The sequence below is a fragment of the Triticum urartu genome, chromosome 2, assembly GCF_003073215.2.
Source record: "Triticum urartu cultivar G1812 chromosome 2, Tu2.1, whole genome shotgun sequence".
Taxonomy (NCBI): domain Eukaryota; kingdom Viridiplantae; phylum Streptophyta; class Magnoliopsida; order Poales; family Poaceae; genus Triticum; species Triticum urartu.
In genome coordinates, this window is record NC_053023.1 from 365,213,372 (window position 1) to 365,234,574 (window position 21,203).

The 21,203-nt window shown below is 46.3% G+C and overlaps 1 pseudogene; it reads right to left on the reverse strand.

Moving 5' to 3' along the window:
- Positions 1-20,433, reverse strand: part of LOC125536743 — an 88,275-nt pseudogene extending 67,842 nt beyond the window's left edge.
- Positions 20,434-21,203: the final 770 nt, after the last annotated feature.

Here is a 21,203-nt window from a genome sequence, read left to right on the forward strand (position 1 = left end):
TGCCGCCCGCTCGCTCCAGCTCTTCCCCTAGCTCACCGTTCGCTCCCCTGCAACCGCAGTGAGCTACTTACCCGTTTCCCCCTCCCCGCGCTCGTTTGCGCCCTCTAACCCCCATGTCGCTCGGAGCCTAAGCTCGCTGCCACCACCACACGTCGCCATCGTGGCCACAGCCACGTTGGGTCGCAACCGAGCATGCCTTCGTCTTCAACGCACTCGTAGGAGCCCATAGCACCCACGCGTGCCCCTCGCCGTGCCTGCTAGCGACTAGTTCAACCTCGCCGCGGACATACTCGCCGCCGTCGTCTCCGGCCACCCCAGCTCCACCTACTACCACCACTCGACGCGGCTCACTCCCCGCATCACGTAGATGGTCTCCGCCGTCCTTTTGGTCTCCGGAGTGCAAAACCCGAGCCCTCCGCCGCGTCTGGCCTTGCCGGCGGCTAAAGGCCGGCGAGTCTGACCCCCTTTAACCGTGGACTAACGCGTAGGCCCAAGTTGACTGCCCGCTGAGCCTATGACAGGTGGGGCCGGCATGCTAATTAGTTTAGGATTAGAGTTAACTAATTTTAATTAGTTTAGTCACTGACATGTGGGCCCAGGCCCCACTAACAGTTAATTAGTACTAATTTAATCCTGTTAATTAGCTGAGCCACTGCCAGACAGGGCCCACCAGTCAGGTTTGACCTGGCCGACCCAGTTGACCCGCTGACGTCACACCTATGTCATGCTGACGCATTAATTCAATTACTGGAATTATTCTTATATAGGAAATTCCAGAAAATAGCCAAAACTCCTAAAAATCATAGAAAATCAACCATAACTCCAAATCAAACAATTTATATATGAAAAATGATCAGAAAAATTCAATCTATCCATCTGTAATGGTTTCATGCATGACAAAACAAGTTAACCTTTCTGTTTAAGAAAAATAAAATAATGCACTAATAAGGCCATGTTAAATGAGCTAACATTTGAATCTTTGATTCAAATGAGTTCATTCCTTTCTGTTTTAGCTTGCATTAGGCCAAGACACTTTAATTTTTCCATGTCATAGCATGCATCATATTGTTGCATATCGTCATGTGTTGATTATGTTCGATGTGTCTTTCGTGGTAGGTTCTGCCTCCGAGGATAACCCCAAATATCCGTCTGAAGGGTAGTACCCTACTACCAGTACATCAGGCAAGCAACCCATTGATCATTCCGATACAAACCCATGTTCTCGCTTCTGCTCTTGTTTACTACATTAGGACAACGTGATTCAAACTGCTGTGTGCTACGGTAGTTGAACCCTTATCCTCTGCATGACCTGTCATTGCCACAGTAACTAGATGAAACCCACTAGCATGTGTAGGAGTTGATTGAGCCGTGTATGTGTTTCCTACCTTGCTATGCCTGCTATGCTTAGAGTTGTGTCAGGTTTGGTTCATCTGGGTCATGGGCTAGAGTGAAATGATTATGTCGGTAATGTGAGGGATGTGTTGAACATGATTTGGTAAAGGTATCGATGAGAGGACATGTAGGAGTACATGTTGGGTTGTTTCATTGAGGCTGTCCCTAAGAACTGAGATCTGTATGTGTGATTTAAGATTCAGTTACTACCATACATTGGGCCCAAAACCAATGGACCCTCTCGGCTTCTTAATCACCCTAGTACTCTTTCCAGGAGTTGCAAATAGTTTTTGGTGTTTGTAGGTTATGTGTTGGCAGCCGTGCGTAGCGCTGACCCTAGGGGTGGGCTATGTTGCGGTAGATACACCGTGGCACGATGTACCGAGTCACCCGTTTGGTGTCTCGGGAACCCTGTTCACATCATTCGGGGCCGTATGTGGAAACCTCGGTCGGACTCCCTGCGGATGGGACCTGAATAGGCGATAGACCTGGACTAGAGGCTTGAGTGTTAGGTAGGCCGTGGCCGACACCCTCGTTGGGCTTCCGCTTGAAGGTTGCCGAGTACATGTCGTGTAAACGGCGGTAAGTGGTGAAAGCGTGTATGAAGAAGTACACCTCTGCAGGGTATAAAACTATTCGAATAGCCGCGTCTGCGATAAAGGACTACTTGGTTGCCTATACAGTTCATAGACAAGCTAATGGATACTACTAAAAGACTCAAGATAAGTGTGAGTACAGAGGATGGCCCTCTTGTAGGATGACGAGGGAGGATCCCCGGTGGAGTATTGTGTTGGTGATTAGTGGACTCGTGTGCGAAAAACTGTTTTACTAGTGGAGTTCTGTAGGATAGCTTAGCCAAGAGTCAAAGCTGGCTTGCTGCAATAACTCCACCACCTTCTTGAGAATGAGCATGTATAGTAGGTTCTGATGTAAGACTTGCTGAGTACCCTTGTACTCATGTTTGCTTAATTACTGTTTTCAGACGACAACACTGCCCCTCCGATTGGTTTTATGTAGACCTTGATGTCGACGAGTGACTAGCCACCTAGGTGGTGATCCTGGCCATGGAGGGCCCTATGTAGATAGACAGGCTTCGAGAAGCCTTCTTTCTTTCTAGTGTCTGTACTCAGACTATTTGCTTCCGCATGTGCTTGTAAGCTTGTATGACTTGAGTGTTGGGTCATGTGACCCCTACCTGTATGAACATGTTATGTATGGCTCTCTAGAGCCTTCAAATAAAGTACTTGAGTTGTAGAGTTTTATTGTGATGCCATGTTGTATGTACTCATATCGGGCATATTTTGTGTATGATTGAAATGCTTGGTATGAGTGGGATCCGACAATCTAGTTGTTTATCCTTGGCAGCCTTTCTTATGGGGAAATGTAGTCTAGTGTTCCTCAAGCCATAGTAGTCCGCTACAGCCCGGTCCACCGGAGTCCTTCTAGCCCAGCACTACTGCTCAGGACACTTGACTGGCCGGCATGTGTTTCACTTCGTTCCTATGTCTGTCCCTTCGGGGAAATGTCACGCGGTGACATCCGGAGTCCTGCCTAGCCTGCTACAGCCCAGGTTCCCCGGAGTCCTGTTAGCCCTGTGCTACAGCCCAAATTCACTCGCTGATGACCGACATGCTCGATGTGATTCATGTATTCCTGTCTCCATAGGTCTGCGCCGCTTTGGGTTCACGACTAGCCATGTCGGCCCGGGTTCTCTGTCATATGGATGCTAGCGACACTATCATATACGTGAGCCAAAAGGCACAAATGGTCCCGGGCCATGGTAAGGCGACACCCATGGGAATACCGTGCGTGAGGCCGCAATGCGATATGAGGTGTTACCAGCTAGATCGATGTGACTTGGAATCGGGGTCTTGACAGCGTTGGCATCAAAGCCGGACTACCTGTAGGTTCGTTGAGCCAAACTGGTCGATGTCGAGTCTAGAAATGCTTTAGTTATATGTAGGGGAATTGATTGTGGGAGGGAACGTAAGGATCTTTTACTCCTTTACCTTATGCCCTCTGATCTGAGTCATTCTCTTCTCATTCAATGTGGGTTAAGGACTAGGGTCTCTTCTTCTATCAGGTTCACGTGTTACTAATCCGTAGTAGCTTATAGGATTGTTGTTACAAGCCTCAGTACAGTTTCTACTACTTTTAGTATGTTGTCAGTTGAATCAGAACCTTGATATGATGTTGTTGAGTGGTATTGCAAACTGTTGTGGATGTCTCAAATCTTTTTCTGAGCATTTTACAGCTGTTATGCTGTCCAATTTTCCCTAGAAATTCTAATGCCTTTGCATTGTGGTTGTGCTTTCAGATGGCCACTCGTGCTCAAAATCAAGTGGTTCGCCTGACCCGGTGCCTCGATGTGCCCGGTCATACTGCTATGTTAGTCCGAGTAATGATCGAGACGAGTGACTAGCCACCCAGGTGGTGATCCTGGCCATGGAGGGCCCTATGTAGATAGACAGGCTTCGAGAAGCCTTCTTTCTTTCTAGTGTCTGTACTCAGACTATTTGCTTCCGCATGTGCTTGTATGCTTGTATGACTTGAGCGTTGGGTCATGTGACCCCTACCTGTATGAACATGTTATGTATGGCTCTCTAGAGCCTTTAAATAAAGTACTTGAGTTGTAGAGTTTTCTTGTGATGCCATGTTGTATGTACTCATATCAGGCATATTGTGTGTATGATTGAAATGCTTGGTATGAGTGGGATCCGACAATCTAGTTGTTTATCCTTGGCAGCCTTTCTTATGGGGAAATGTAGTCTAGTGTTCCTCGAGCCATAGTAGTCCGCAACAGCCCGGTCCACCGGAGTCCTTCTAGCCCAGCACTACTGCTCAGGACACTTGACTGGCCGGCATGTGTTTCACTTTGTTCCTATGTCTGTCCCTTCGGGGAAATGTCACATGGTGACATCCAGAGTCCTGCCTAGCCTGCTATAGCCCGGGTTCCCCGGAGTCCTGTTAGCCCAGTCCTACATCCTGGATTCACTCGATGATGACCGACATGCTCGATGTGATTCATGTATGCCTGTATCCATAGGTCTGCGCCACTTTGGGTTCACGACTAGCCATGTCGGCCCGGGTTCTCTGTCATATGGATGCTAGCGACACTATCATATACGTGTGCCAAAAGGCGCAAACGGTCCCGGGCCAGGGTAAGGCGACACCCGTGGGAATACCGTGCGTGAGGCCGCAATGTGATATGAGGTGTTACCGGCTAGATCGATGTGACTTGGAATCGGGGTCCTGACATCTGGATCCTCATCTCTCCCCATTCCGCATGTGTATCTCACACACTCACTCTCTAATTATGTATATGTGTCTCCATGTTACACAACACAAAGCCCCATGTACATGTCTCTCTCTATCCTCCAGACACATAGACACAAAGAATCTGTTAACATTGCTTCAGTCTCTAGACATATCACACACGCACACTGTCTCACTCTCTCGCAAACACGCTCAACAAGGGTTTCCCTGTGAATAACTTACCATCTATTCATCAACAGTCGTGGCAATACGGCGAACACGAGAGGTGAAAAAGAATAAATATGCACGTGCTTAGACAAGCTAGTATGACTACAAGGACTAGAGCAAGCCAAAAAGCGTGCCGCCATCACCCCCTCCTTATCGGCGATGGGAAAACCTTTGTTTTACACAGTCAAGAAGTGTAACACCCACGATGCGGCTATATCTCCCACGCGTCGGAGCACGACTTAGAGGCATAGGCGCATAGTAGGAAAGATGGTATCTGAGCGGATGTGGGCTGTGAAGAGAGAAGAAAAGGAGAGCAGCCCGGCAACTGTTTCCGAAGACCCAAAACTTCCGACGATAGACCGGCTACTACTGCCGCTATACTTATACGTTGGGGCGTCAAACGGGCTCCGAAAGCGATGAAACTTGACAGGCGGCCTATCTACACTAAAACAACACCGCATGCCAACTTTCATCCCATTTCGAGAACATTTTCCGGCCACTTATAAAATAATATTTCGTACATGCCGCGGGCGCATGCAAGTGTGTCTAGGCTCAGAACGGACAACGGAGAGAACGAGGAGACCGGGATGGATGCAAGTTTTGAAAACACAATGATGCAATGCGGATGATGACATGGCAAGATGCAACACGCAAGTGAAAGACATGGCAATGATGGGGAATAACTGCAAGACACCTGGCGCATCGGTCTCGGGGCGTTACAACACTCCACCACTACAAGAGGATCTCATCCCGAGATCTAGGATGGCACCGGAGGGAAACAGAAGAGGAAGAGAAGAGGTAAAACTAAGTTGATTCTTTGACTAACGAGTGAAACCAAAGAACCTTGCGAGGTTGAACAAATTGAAAGAATACAACAAAGATTAACAAAGTTGAACACACTCCGTTAGAAAAAGAGGAACAAGGAACATTACGGGAACCTTGTGGGTTGAAAGACATAAGAAAAGTGTTTAAATGGACAAGAAGTACATGCAAGCACTCCGGTTGAAACGAGATGTACAAGGAACGATAAAGATCAATTACGACAACACTCCGGTTGGAAATGGAAGGCAAGAATATGAACTTGGCAAAAAGAAAGCACTTGGATGAGAGTCCGATTAGAGGAGGAATGATAGACACAACACGATGGATAAGAAAGAAAAGAACACGATCCTCACAAAATCGAGATCATGAGTGAAGAGAGCAAGGTCACAATGCCTCCGGAAGAAAGAAAAGAAGATAGATCATTGTAATGAAAGAATGGAGAAGGAAAAGCAACTTCTGGCACAAAAGAGCTTGGAGAGCACCCTTCCAAGAAGGTTAAAATGGAGTTGTTGGAAAACCAACAATGAAATGAAAAAAAGCTTGTAGTGGGCTTATGGAAAACTTCTCAAAATTGAGGCGAAATTTTGCCACTAATGGAAAACAATAGATTCGATTGATATCAACAAGAAGACGAGAAGCTTATTTCAGCGGGAGGATTAATGAAAGACTTGGGTCATTTATAAGCACCATAATAGCAACAATCATTAGGGAAGTCTCAAGGTGAAATATAATCCAAGATAACTCCAACGAAGATATTGATGGATTGAGAAGATCTCATGCTCAAAGAAATTGATGTGTTTAGCTATCTCATTCCTGACAACTTTTGAATCATGAAACATGAAGGAAATTGTGAAAATGACATAACACCACATCAAAAGATAAGATAGAAAGAATTGCACTTCGGAATGCAAGATGAAGAATACTTTAAGTATAGCTTGGCGGATCATAACTTCAAGAGAAATCTTGAAGAACAATAGAAGAATGCATAGAATCTGTGACGAGCTACCATGTAGAGCCTCCATGAAGAACTCCGGTAAACAAGGATGATAGAAAGAAAGAGAAGTTGAAAACACCAGGTGAAGCCTTGCAAAGATTTAGATGGAGCTTCGCGACGAGATAAAGCGGAAAACTTGAAACTCCAGAAAAGAAACGATGAAGCATCTTGAACCTAGAAATGTGACATGATGAACAACTCTGGAAAGAATTCATTAGAACACTTAGATGAAACAACAATAAGAATTACTTTATGCGTATCCTTCACCAATTTAAATTTATGACAAGCAACTGATTTGGCATACTACTTATTCTCGTAAAAAGGATAGACATAGCACATACTTGAGAAAGGTCTTCAACGAACCACTGGTAGGAATGGAAGAACGAATGAATCTGTATGATAACGAAGGAAGAGGAACTCTTGAACGAACCACCGTAAGAATTGAACAAGAAAGTAGCAAAAGCACAATTCACCGGGAAGAATTGGAAAACGAAAGAAGAACTTGAGAGACTTTAGATACAAGTGAACGAAGAGATCCTGAGATGATTAGCGAAAATTTGAATGATGCACTGGAAGAATTCAAGAACTAGAGCTGAAAGCTGGAATGAATAATTCCGAGACGATGGGCTCCGGAGAATCAAACTGAAAAGACTCATGAATTGCTGCGGATGGGTGAAAAGAATTCTCGCAATTGAAAACAGTTATGAGAGGATGGCCTCAAGCTAGAACCATGAATCCCTACGAGAACAGATATGATATAAGAGGAACTCTTCTTCGGTCTTCAAAATCCGGAGAATGACGATGAAAAACACCATCAAGAATTGTTTAGACACTCCGGGATGACTAATAGAAAGGTTGAGCCAATGGTGAAAAGAATTTGACAGGTCTTGGAGAAAAACAAATGACTGATGATAATTCATACTTACGTCAAACTTTGAGAAGAATTTGAGAGTAACTCCGGGAAAATTAGAAGAGTCAGGTAAGGTCCTGGAAAAATACCTGTGGGTTAGGGCCCACTCAAGAGAAACACCGTTGGACGATTTCTTAGGAAGAGATAATGCACCGGTTGATTTAAATGGTTTGAATGAGATAACAACCTCGAAATAGGTTGAACGGATCTTGAATGAAAAGATGAGACTTCCGAGATATCTTCAGCACTCCAGAACAAATGAATAGTGAGAGGTGAATGATTAAGAGGTGCACCGACATGGGAAAACATTTGAAATGTGGAAAGGGATATGATCAACACCAAAAGCTAGAATTGAATCCACCGGAGAAGAAAAAGAATGATGAATGATGATCTTGAAGCTCCGTTAGTATCTTCCTGAGAATCACCGGATAAGAACATTGAAAGAGACGAGCAAAGAGGCTTCACATCCATAAGATGGATACTTGATTACGAAATCCGATTCCTCGAAGAAAAAGGGGGGGGGGGGGGGGAAAACAAAGGCAACTTGGGACGGATGAAACAAACACCGTTGACGAAAACTGAGTTGATCTTGCGAATGTTAAAAATGATCGGATCCACTTGAAGAGAAACATGCCGGTTGAAAAGGATTGACATGACCATCTCGATGATCGAAAAGGATTAACACTCCCATAGAAATATGAGAACACCGCTTAGGAAAGGTATGGAATCAACATTTGACTTCGAAGCAACTCGCATACCACAAACCAAAACAAAAACAAAGGATCGACTTAGGAGATAAGCCAGAAACACACATATGATAGATCCCATATCGTATCATGTGTCTGTTGGAAAGATATCCTAGGATCTACTGGAATTCCCACTTATAAACTCTTGAAACTTTCTGGTTATTCAATCAGGTGTTGGGGTTACAGGGGAAGCATAATATCTCACCCAAACTAACAATTCCTACATCCAGCTGTATCCATCCTTCAACACATAACCAAGAAACCTCCGGAAATCATTTACCTCAACCTTCAAAAAGCATCCGTTACACAAGTTATGGTAATACTCCCGAACTGCCGCCCCAGTATTGGGTGGCATCGAGGTTATCTCACCAACAACTGCATAAAAGAGATTTTCGATGTCGGCGAACTCAGGTATTCCAGAATTACAATGATAAAATTGTGACGACAACACCTCGGAGCTCAATTCCCCGGGACACTACCACAACCCCTAAATGTCAGGAGGCACCAAGAACAATGTTCTCATCACAAAACCATCAGAACGATTCCAAGATACTTGCGTGATCCTAAATTTTGTTCGTGAAATTTGAGAAGAGAAGAGTCAAAACTCTACGTCAGGAGGCCTCACCAGAGCGAAGAAGGGACTAAGGATTAAAAATAATCCTACTCTCCGATATATATAATCCTATAAGACTCAAAACATTTTTTCTAGACTCAACAATGCCAGCGATTCGATCAAGCAGGGGGCTCCTAAGTCGGCTATATCTCCCACGTGTCGGAGCACGACTTAGAGGCATAGCCGCATAGTAGGCATGTCGCAAGAGGGGTAATCTTTACACATCCCATGTAATGAATAAGAAGGGGATAAAGAGTTGGCTTACAATCGCCACTTCACACAATACATAAATATAGCATTACATCATCCAGATAAAATCAGGGTCCGACTACGAAACCAAATAAAGAAAGACAACCCCTAATGCATAGATCCCCGATCGCCCCGACTGGGCTCCACTACTAATCAACTGGAAATGAAACAACACAACAAACACGATCTTCATCGAGCTGCTCCTTGAGCTCGGTTGCGTCACCTGCACGGTTATCATCGGCACGTGCAACTGTTTGAAGTAATCTATGAGTCATAGGGACTCATCAATTTCACACCCTCACGATCAAGACTATTTAAGCTCATGGGTAGGATAGGGTAATGAGGTGGAGCTGCAGCAAGCACTAAGCATATATGGTGGCTAACTTACGCAAATGAGAGCGAGAAGAGAAGCAAAGCACGGTCGTGAACTAGAAGTGATCAAGAAGTGATCCTGAATCTAGTTACATTCAAGCATAACACCAAAACTGTGTTCACTTCCTGGACTCCCCCGGAAAGAGACCATCACGGCTACACACGCGGTTGCTGCATTTTAATTAAATTAAGTTTCAAGTTCTCTACAACCGGACATTAACATATTCCTATCTGCCCATAACCGCGGGCACGACTTTCGAAAGTTCAAAACCCTGCGGTGGTGTCCCAACTTAGCCCATCACAAGCTCTCAAAGTCAACGAAGGATATTCCTTCTCCCAGGAAGACTCAATCAGACTCGGAATCCCGGTTACAAGACTTTTCGACAATGGATAAACAAGACCAGCAAGACCGCCCGAATGTGCCGACAAATCCCAATAGGAGCAGCACATATCTCGTTCTCAGGGCACACCGGATGAGCAATCCATACGACTAAAACCAACCCTCAAGTTTCCTCGAGGTGGCGCTGCAAGGGGCTCTAGTTCGGACCAACACTTAGAGAAGCACTGGCCCGGGGGGTTAAAATAAAGATGACCCTTGGGTTGGCCGACCCAAAGGAAGGGTAATAGGTTGTTAAGCAAATGTAATACCAAGGTTGGGCCTTGCTGGAGGAGTTTTATTCAAAGCGAACTATGAAGGGGTTCCCATAACACCCAACCGCTTAAGGAACACAAAATCAAGGAACACAACACCGGTATGACGGAAACTAGGGCGGCAAGAGTGGAACAAAACACCAGGCATAAGGCCGAGCCTTCCACCATTTACCAAGTATATAGATGCATTAATTAAATAAGAGATATTGTGATATCCCAACATATCCATGTTCTAACATGGAACAAACTTCAGCTTCACCTGCAACTAACAACGCTATAAGAGGGGCTGAGCAAAGCAGTAACATAGCCAAACAATGGTTTGCTAGGAAAGGTGGATTAGAGGCTTGACATGGCAATATGGGAGGCAAGATATAGCAAGTGGTAGGTATCGCGGCAAGGATAAGAGCGAGCAACTAGCAGGCAAATATAGAAGTGATTTCTAGGGTATGGTCTTCTTGCCTGAGATCCCGCAAGGAAGAAGAACGAGTCCATGAAGAAGACAAGCGGACGTAGTCAAACGAATCCTCACAAACACGACGTTATCGGAACTAACCCGAAGAAGCAACACCGGAAAGAAAGAAACAACATAGTAAACAACCATCACATAAACATGGCATGATGCACAAACAAGTATGATGCATGTCCGGTTTAACAAGTCATGGCATGGCATAGTGCACAAGCAAAACTACAAGTTGAGTGGAGCTCAATATGCAACGAGTTGCATATTGACGAAACGCCACATGACTTATTTAGTTCTCTCCCGTTTATGCACCCAACCAGGTTAAATGTTATTAAACATGGCAATATGGTGAAGCAAATGAAAACTACCTATCTAGGCAAGTTTAAATGAGGCCGGAACAACAAGCAATAGGTCCAAAGAAATCCTCATGAGCATATATTAGATTTGGTATTGTTCTGACCTATAGCATATTTTAGAGTATTTAAACATGCAAAGTAAGGTCACCATGATAATCTATGCATTTTTCTATCCCATTTACATATAAAGATTATTTACAATGGAGCTATGGTTATGAAGTTATGAATTTAATCATTTTACCATGGATATGAGCAAACTAATGCAAACAACAGCTTAAACATTTTAAACATGGTTGAAAGTTGGATATTATGAAACTAGACACAAATTTAAGCATTTTACATATATAGTTTATTTAGTTCCGATGCACAGTATGTGAGTTATAATATGCATGAACTATAGGGACTATTCTGTAAAACTGGTCTCTCTGGAAATTAGACAAAATCGCAGGTAAAAAAACAATATGGGTCGAATCTGCTAGCCCAATTGTATACAGGAGGGGGCTATGGAAGTGGCCTCACCACGGGCCTGGCCCAGCTCGGTGGGAGGAGGTCGGGCAGGCCGGCTGGTGCTGGGCCTGGGAGGCCAAGGCCCATGCGGTGACCCACACGAGCGAGAGGGCTCGTCTCCCCCGCGTGAGACCGAGCGAGGCCATGGCGTGGCCGGCGGCATCTTGCAGCCGGCGGGGCGAGGGAGGTCCGGCGCGACGCGGGACAAGGCGGATACGGGCATGGGGCCTCCAAATCCGGCAGTGGTGGTGGGAGGCGGCGACCGGCAGAGATCCAGGGTGGCGGCGACGATCCCTGCTGGCAGAAGAGAGAGAGAGAGAAAGAGAGAGAGAGAGAGAGAGAGAGAGAGCGAGGTTAGAGAGATATCAGACCAGTGGAGGAAGAAGAGAGGAAGGAGGGAGATATGGGCATGGCGACCTGGGTCCTGGGCGACTGAAGGAGGTCGCTGGCGGTGAGGTGAACGGCGGCGGGGTCGGGCGGCGCTAGGGCAGAGGAGATCAGCTCCTTCGAACCAGATCGGGGGCAAGGGAGCAGGAGGCGACGCGGTCAGGCCCCAATTGGCTCGCGTGGGCCGCGGCTTGCTGAGGCGCTGGGGCGCGAGGTGGCGCTGCGGGATTGGCCGGGGTGACGCTGCGGGGTGAGGTGGCGCGCGCTGGTTGCTCTGGGCGCGGTGGCGGAAGCGCCAAGTGGCGAGGAGGGGGTTGGCCGGCGCAGAATTCGTGGTGGCGGTGTCTAGGACATTAGGGAAGGCTAGGGGGCTAGGGTTTGGGCTAGGAATGGCCACAATTGGAAGGAGGGGGTCTATATATAGTCAAAAGAGCTAGGGTTATGGGTTTAGGGGGGGTTTTCGGACCCTCCGATCGTGATCCGATGGCTCCCGCCGCGAGGATGGAGTAGGTGGGCTGTAGGTGAGTGGAAGTGGGCTATGGAGAGCGGGTTGGGCTGATAGAGGAGAAGATAGAGAGACCCAGCGACTGTTTCCGGAGACCGAAAACGTCTGACGATAGACCGGCTATAATGTGGCGATAGTTTTACGGTTGGGCTATGAAACGAGCTCCGAATGCGACGAAACAACACCGCATGCCAACTTTCAACCCATTCCGAGAATATTTTACGGCCACTTATAAAATAATATTTCGGACATGTCGCGGGCGCGTGCGAGTGTGTCTGGGCTCTGAACGGACAACGGAAGGAACGAGGGGACCGGGACGGATGCAAGTTTTGAAAACATGATGATGCAATGCACATCATGACATGGCAAGATGCAACACACAAGCAAAAGACAAGGCAACAACAACGAATAACTGGGAGACACCTGGCGCAATTGTCTCGGGGCGTCACAACACTCCACCACTACGAGAGGATCTCGTCCCGAGATCTAGGATGGCACCGGGGAGAAACGGAAGAGAAAGAGAAGAGGTAAAACTAAGTTGCTTCTTTGATAAACGAGTGAAACCAAAGAACCTTGCGAGGTTGAACACATTTAAAGAAGAAAACTACGAGGATGAACAAAGTTGAAAACACTCCGTTAGAAAAGGGAACAAGGAATATTACAGAAACCTTGTAGGTTGAAAGACATAAGAAAAGGGTTGCAATGGACAAGGAGTACATGCAAGCACTTTGGTTGAAATGAGATGTACAAGGAAACGATAAAGATCAATTACGACAAAACTCCGGTTAGAAATGGAAGGTGAAGAATATTAGCTTGGCAAAATGAAAGCTCTTGGATGAGACTCTGGTTAGAGGAGGAATGATAGACACAACACTACGGTTAAAACAAGATAGAGAAGGAATAAGAATGATATAATTTGGACAACATTCCGACTGTAAATGGTAGGAATTGAACATGGATTGACAAGATGAGAGGATACTTGATGAAATCAACAACACACTGCCTCCGGGGTTATTGAAAGAAATGGCACAAGAGGTAAGAAAGATTTCAGACAGCACTCCGTTTGAGAAGGGAGGCAAAACTTGATAAGGTGGAAGAACTTGAAAAGAGGACACGACACTCCGGTTAAATGGATAAGCAAAAGAAAGAACATGATATTCACAAAATGAGATGATGAGTGAAGAGAGCAACATCACAATGCCTCCAGAAGGAAGAATAGAAGATAGGTCATTGCAATAACAGAATGGAGAAGAAAATGGCAACTTGTGCCATACTTGAGCTTGGAAAACACCCTTCCAAGAAGGTTAAAACGGAATTGTTGAAAAACCAACAACGAAACGAATAATCTTATAGTGGGCTTATGAAAAACATCTCAAAATTGAGGCTAAATTCTACCACTGACGAAACCAATAGATTGGATTGATATGAACAAGGAAATGAGAACTTATTTCCCCGGAAGGATAAATGAAGAAATTAGGTCATTTATGAGCACCATAAATAGCAACTATCCTTAGGGAAAGCTTTAGGTGAAATATAACCCAAGATAACTCCAACAAAGAGATTAATGGATTGAGAAGAGCTCATGCTTGAAGGAATTGATGGGTTTAACTATCTCATTCTTGACAACTTGCGAATCATGACACACGAAGGGAAATTTTCAAGAGTGACATAACACCACCTCAAAAGCTAAGATAGGAAGAACTGCACTTTTGGAATGCACCATGAAGAATAATTGACGTATGGTTTGGCGGACCTTAACTTCGAGAGAAAACTTGAAGAACAAATTGAAGAATGAAAAGAATCCTTGACGAACCACCATGTTGAGCCTCCATGAAGAACTCTGGAAATAAAAGGATGATATAAAGAAAGAGAAGTTGAAAACACCAGGTGAATCCTTAAAATGATTTAGATGAATCTTTCGGGATGAAATAATTGAGAGAGCTTGGAACTCCGGAAAAGAAAAGATAAAGCATCTTGAACCGAGAATGTTATATGATGAACCACTCCGGAAAGCAGGAATTGAATTTACTCGATGAAACAAGAATAAGAATTACATTATGCTTATCCATCATCAATTAAATTGATGACAATCAACGGATTTGGCATACTACTTATTCTCGTTGAAAGGATTAAGATAGATATAGTGCAAACTTGGGAAAATCTTCAACGAACCACCGGTAGAATTGAAACAACGAATAAATTGATAAGATAAGCGAAGGAAGAAGGATCTTGGAAGAACCACCGTAAGAATTAAAAATGAACAAAGAAAAGATAAGGAAAACACCAGGAAGAATGATAAAAGAACGAAGAAACTTGAGAGATTATAAATACATGAGAACGGAGAGATCATGAACTGATTAGAGGATATTTGAATGATGCACCGGTATGATTTGGAGAACGAGAGCTGAAAGCTGGAATGAATAATTCTGAGATGATGGGCTCCGGATAATCAAACTGAAAAGACTCTTGAATTGCTCCAAATGGGTGAAAAGAATTCTCACAATCGAAAACAATTATGAGAGGATGGCAACAAGCTAGAATCACGAATCTTTGAGAGAACAGATAAGATTTGGAGGAAAACTCTTCTTCGGTCTTCAAATGCAGAGAATGATGATGAGAAACACCACCATGAATTGTTGAGACACTCTGGAAGAATCAAAAGCGAAGAGGTTGATTCTACGATGAAAAGAATTTGACAGATCTTGGAGAAATACATAAGACTGATGATAATTCATTCTTGCGTCAAACTTTAGAAGATTTGCGAATAGCTCCGAGACAACAGAAGAGTCAGGTAGGATCCTAGGAAAAGACCTGTGGGTTAGGGCCCACTCAAGAGAAACACCGTTGAAGATATTGCTTGAAAAGAGAGATTGCACCGATTGAATTAAATGGCTTGAATGAGATAACGACCTCAAAATAACTTGAGCCAACTTGTAACACCCACGATGCGGCTATATCTCCCACGTGTCGGAGCATGACTTAAAGGCATAACCGCATAGTAGGCATGTCGCAAGAGGGGTAATCTTCACACATCCCATGTACTAAATAAGAAAGGGATAAAGAGGTGGCTTACAATCGCCACTTCACACATTACATGAAAATATAGCATTACATCATCCAGAATACAATCAAGGTCTGACTACGGAACCAAATAAAGAAAGACAACCCCTAATGCTAGATCCCTGATCGCCCCGACTGGACTCCCCTACTGATCAACTAGAAAACGAAACAACACAATGAACACGATCTTCATCGAGCTCCCATCTGAGTTGGTTTGCGTCACCTTCACTGGCATCATCGGCACCTGCATCTGGTTTTGGAAGTAATCTGTGAGTCACGGGGACTCAGCAATCTCATACCCTCGCGATTAAGACTATTTAAGCTTATGGGTAGGAAAAGGGTAGTGAGCTGGAGCTGCAGCAAGCACTAGCATATATGGTGGCTAACTTACGCAAAAGAGAGCGAGAAGAGTAGCAAAGCATGGTCGAGAAGCTATAATGATCAAGAAGTGATGCTGAAACTACTTACATTTGAAGCATAACACAAGAACCGTGTTCACATCGCGGACTCCGCCCGAAAGATACCATCACGGCTACACACGCGATTGATTCATTTTAATTAAGTTAAGTGTGAGGTTTTCTACAATCAGATATTAACAAATTCCCATCTGCCCATAACCGCGGGCATGAGTTTCGAAAGTTCAAAACCTTGCAGGGGTGTCCCAACTTAGCCCATCACAAGCTCTCACGGTCAACGCAGGATGTTCCTTCTCCCAGGAAGACCCGATCAGTCTCGGAATCCCGGTTACAAGACATTTCGACAATGGTAAAACAAGACCAGCAAAGCCGCCCGAATGTGCCGACAAATCTTGATAGGAGCTGCACATATCTCGTTCTCAGGGCCCACCGGATGAGCCAGACGTCGGGTTGTCATAGACCCTAGTTTCCCAAGGGGCAGGACATCGCTCAGGTTGGACCAACACTTAGAGAAGCACTGGCCTGGGGGGGTTAAAATAAAGATGACCCTTGAGTCTACAGAACCCAAGGGAAGGTGATAGGTTGTTAGTGCAAATGTAAAACCAAGGTTGGGCCTTGCTGGAGGAGTTTTATTCAAAGCAAACTGTCAAGGGGTTCCCATAACACCCAACCGCCTAAGGAACGCAAAATCAAGGAACATAACACCGGTATGACGGAAACTAGGGCGGCAAGAGTGGAACAAAACACCAGGCATAAGGCCGAGCCATCCACCCTTTACCAAGTATATAGATGCATTAAAGTAAACAAGATATAATAATGATATCCCAACAATAATCATATTCCAACAAGGAACAAACTCCATCTTCACCTGCAACTATCAACGCTATAAGAGGGGTTGAGCAAAGCGATAACATAGCCAAACAACCACTACTGGGAAAAGCCCTACTAATGGCGCACCTAATTTGGACATTAATGGCGCATTAGTGGTCCGCCATTAGTGCCACACCATTAGTATATTTTACTAATGGCGCACCACAGGTGCGCCATTAGTATCTGGTATACTAATGGCGCACCTCAGATGCGCCATTAGTATGCCTCCCAGGGGGCCATGTATACCCAGGTGCTTTGGCATACTAATGGCGCACAACAACAAGATGCGCCATTAGTAACTTCGGCATACTAATGGCGCACTGTTTAATGATGCGCCATTAGTATCCTTTGGCATACTAATGGCACACTGTGATGTGATGCGCCATTAGTATGAATATTAGGTTTTTTTTATTTTTTAATTTTCTGTTTTTTGCACAGGTTACAAAATGTATAATTGGACGAAATATAGACAGCACACATCAACAACAGATTCATCGAATACAATAGAATATTAGTCTCTGAATACAATTCATCATATTAGTCTCCGAATACAATTCATCATATTAGTCTCCGAATTGAAAAGACCGAACAAAGATAGAACATTATATTACAAGTCTCGAGACCGCGAGTAGTGAGTTTGTCTTCACATTACAAGTCGATATCGATCATCTAAACTATCATCACATAGAAGAGAGCTGCAGTCATCACGATGAGCAACATCACGATGAAACTCGTCTTCATCCGGTTCCTCCAGCGCTCCCTCCCCTCTCCCGCTAGATAGCGGGCGTATCTAGATTCGGCCTCGGCCCTAGTGGTGTACCCTTTGTAACTGTTACCGCTGAATCGGTGAACCTGTCTCCGACACTCCTCCCAGTCATCGTAGACTCCGGGAACCTTACCCTTGTACACGACATACGACGGCATCGCTATGCAGTAGCCAAACGAAACGTTAGTACCAATTCACAGACAATACATAAGCAATATATAAGTATGCAACAGAACGATCGGAAGAGAAAAGCAAGACATTAATAGCATCGATTACATCTAAGTTGAACGACTCTCGAAACCAAAGAGACATACTACAACTTCATTAAAGTTTAATTACAACATGAGCCAATCGATGTTTCAGAACTAGACACAGCATCACTGCTTTCCACTCGACTCAAGGGACCGGAGCGTGGATGAAGCCGCCGTCTATCGTGGGAGTCATGAAATAACGGTCGTTGTCAGCCTGCATTTGTAGCATTGTGTCGATGTCACTGTTGGACGGTTGATTTCTGAGGTAGAACTGCCCCGAGTTACAAAGGACATCTTGATGGATGATTTCCGCAAACTCCAACTGGATGCGAAAGAATTCTTGTCTGATGTCCGCGTCCTGGATTGTCGACACGCTCGCGGCCCAATCTTTGAGTTTACTCGGTAGCAGAAGTTGATGATGGTCCCGTACGATCGCCCGCATGTGATGGATGGCGTAGCAGGTACCCTTCTGACCGCCAGGCAGCTGCTTGACGCAGCAGAACATCGTATTGTGGGAGAACACGTGCTTGCCGTACTTACGAATAGGCCTGGTGAAGGTGCCTCCAGATTTGACGTAGCCGGGGAGAACATCATCAAGAACCTTCTTGACATTTGTGTAGTCTATGTTCGACTGACGGTCCGGGTCGAAATACGTGGCCATGGAATATTTGGGGCTTAGGAGGATGAGCGTGCAATGTGTGTCACTGCAGAAAACACGGAATGTTAAAAGAAAAAAGATCGAAATCTAAGAATTCATATGTTACGGGGCGGTTGAGGGGAGGACTTACTCGGGAAAGTAAGGCACGAGGAAGTTATCCTTATCTTGGTTTGCCAGAATGACGCCTTCGAGGTAAGAAGCCGCGACTTGCCGGTCCCCAGCGCTGCCCAAGATCATGGCACGCATGTAGAAGGGGTCGACTATCACGATGTCCGGGGTCTTGTCGCGAATGATCCGCATCTCCATACTCAGCGAAAATAGCCGAACGAAGGTGTAGTGCAGCGGATGAAGGTTCAACATAGCGTGGATGTCATCATACCACAGGACGATCGTACCCCCGATGGAGTTATCCACAAAGCCCTTGCCCTCTGGCACCTTGGCCGCGAAAACCGGGTATGCCACATCCTTCTCTCCGAGACGCCGCTTCTCCAAAGAAAGAACACTGTCATGCAGACTCCGCATAGCACCGGTTGCAGCATCGAGCATATTTCTCGGTAGCATCGGCCTACCCGCCACATGCACCCTCCTCGAGATATCCTCAGGTGAAGGTGGCCCGTCCTGAGCACGGATCGTACTCGGTGCCGGCTGGCCCGCACCCTTGTTAGTCTTTCTTTTGCGTGCCTTCTTCTTCTCCTGTAATGGGACCGAGTTCTGCTCACAGACCGCCTTCTTGAGTGTGTTGGGGCTGATAATATTTCGTACCTCGCCTATCTGAGGCTCGGTGAAGTCGGCAGCTAGAGGCGTCTCCTGATAGCTGAACGGCAGACGATGCCTGTTGCAACTTGGCTTCTCCACGGTACCAGCTAGATCGCGCACGTCTTTTGTTGGGTTGGGTTCTTGAGAAGGAGGCCCCATGAAGTCGCCACCGTACCCACGATCGGCAAAGTACTGATCGACGTTGGCAAATGTATCATCGTCGTCGTCGTTCTGATCCTGTGCCATATGCATGTTTGGATCCAGTGGCATAGGGATGTCCGGCACCGTTGCGGCGGTCTTGCCATGGGGCCGACTTGGCGCCGGCACGACTGGCGGTGTTATCTTTGGGGTGGTGTCCCCCGCCCCCAAACTATTCTGGCACTTCGGCCAAAGCAGGGGCCAGCTCAGGCAGGCGCTGAGGGTCATCACGTCATCATCGTCGGCCCCGACGGGTCGAATCGGAGGTAACAACTCGTCGCAGCCTGGCAGCACCCGAACCAGTTGAACCCTAAACAAGTTGGGTGGCATCTGGGTACCGTGGAACAAGGGGTTTCCCGGTTGAACGATTTTGCCCATGGCGACATCGACCAACTCGTTGTTCACGAAGTGCAGGAGAGTGCACGGAACATCGGCGGCGCCCTGCGAAAACATGTAGGGCGTCAGGGATGCCCAGTCAAAGGCAAGGAGATGAAGTCCTCGGTCGAGAGAGGCTTAATTAGTTACCGTGATGATGGCGTCGAGCTCGTCTAATGTCGAGGCACCGCCAACGGCGGGCGTGCAGTTGACGGAGGGGCCGCTTGCTGCAGAGGTGCCGGCCGGCGTACACCCGGGTGCATTAAGCTCCCGTGCCGGCGTCGGAGACACCAATGGCCCCACCATCGCGTTCTGCGAGTTGCTGGCCGTGAAGCTAGGAATCGGGGGCGGCCCCTGTTGGCCGCCCGCAATCCACGCACTAATCCCCTGGATCAAGGTAGGCACAATGGCGGTGATCGTCCTTCCGAGTTGTTGTTCCACTTGCTCTTAGACAATCTCCGGAATCCGCGCCACCTGTGCCCTGAGTTCTTGAACCTCGCGCGCCTGGCTTTCCGAGCTGGTCTTTTTCTCCTTTCGCCCACCAGTGTTATAGTATGACGACCATTTTGTCGACAAGCCTTTGCCGGCCACACGACCAGCTGACGTCGGCTTACTAAGCTTATCCTTGTTCTTCATTACATTCAACGCCCTATTTAGAGTGGTGTCCCAAGGATTGCTCTTAGTCGACCCCACGCTACTGCTTTCAGTCGCCTGCGGAAGGAATGTGAACCATTTAGAAATTTGGCTTCATTAATTAGAATGCAACCATATGGAGCTAATTACACGGGGGTGTATTCCTTACCAGAACAAGCTCAAGCGCCCTGGTCTTCAGATCCGTGGTAAGCTCCTTTGTTTTCGGGTCCTTCTTGTACCGGGCCCTGACAAAGTTCCTGGTCTGCTTGTCACCGTATTTATCGAAGAGGGGCGGTAGGCCTTGCTCGGCACGGTCCGCCTCCTCCTTGTCCCATATAGGCTCCACCACTCTGTAACCGCCGGGACCGAGTGTGTGTTCCCCTAAGTTCATCTCCCGCATTTCTTTCCCCCACTTACTTGATTCGGAGTTTGCGGTGCTCGAGCAATTGATCTTGAAGTCGTTGTAGTCATCTTCGGTGATCGAAGGATTTTTCTCCTTGATCTTCTCATAACTCTCACCTTTCTCGATCATTCTCTTCACATTGCTTTTCCAAGTAGACAGGGCCTTGCTCATCTTTGTGAGGGCAGCATTGTTCACTTTATTCCCTTTGAGGCTTGTGTTTTCAAATTCAGCGGGGAACATGTATCGTTCGTGCAGCTTCGTGAAGAGGAGGTTGCGCAAATTCCCTCAGTCAGGATGCCTCAGGTTGTCGGTGTTGATCGAGACGGTGCTCCGGAGAATGCACCCGAGCTGAAGCGAGTACCCCTTGACT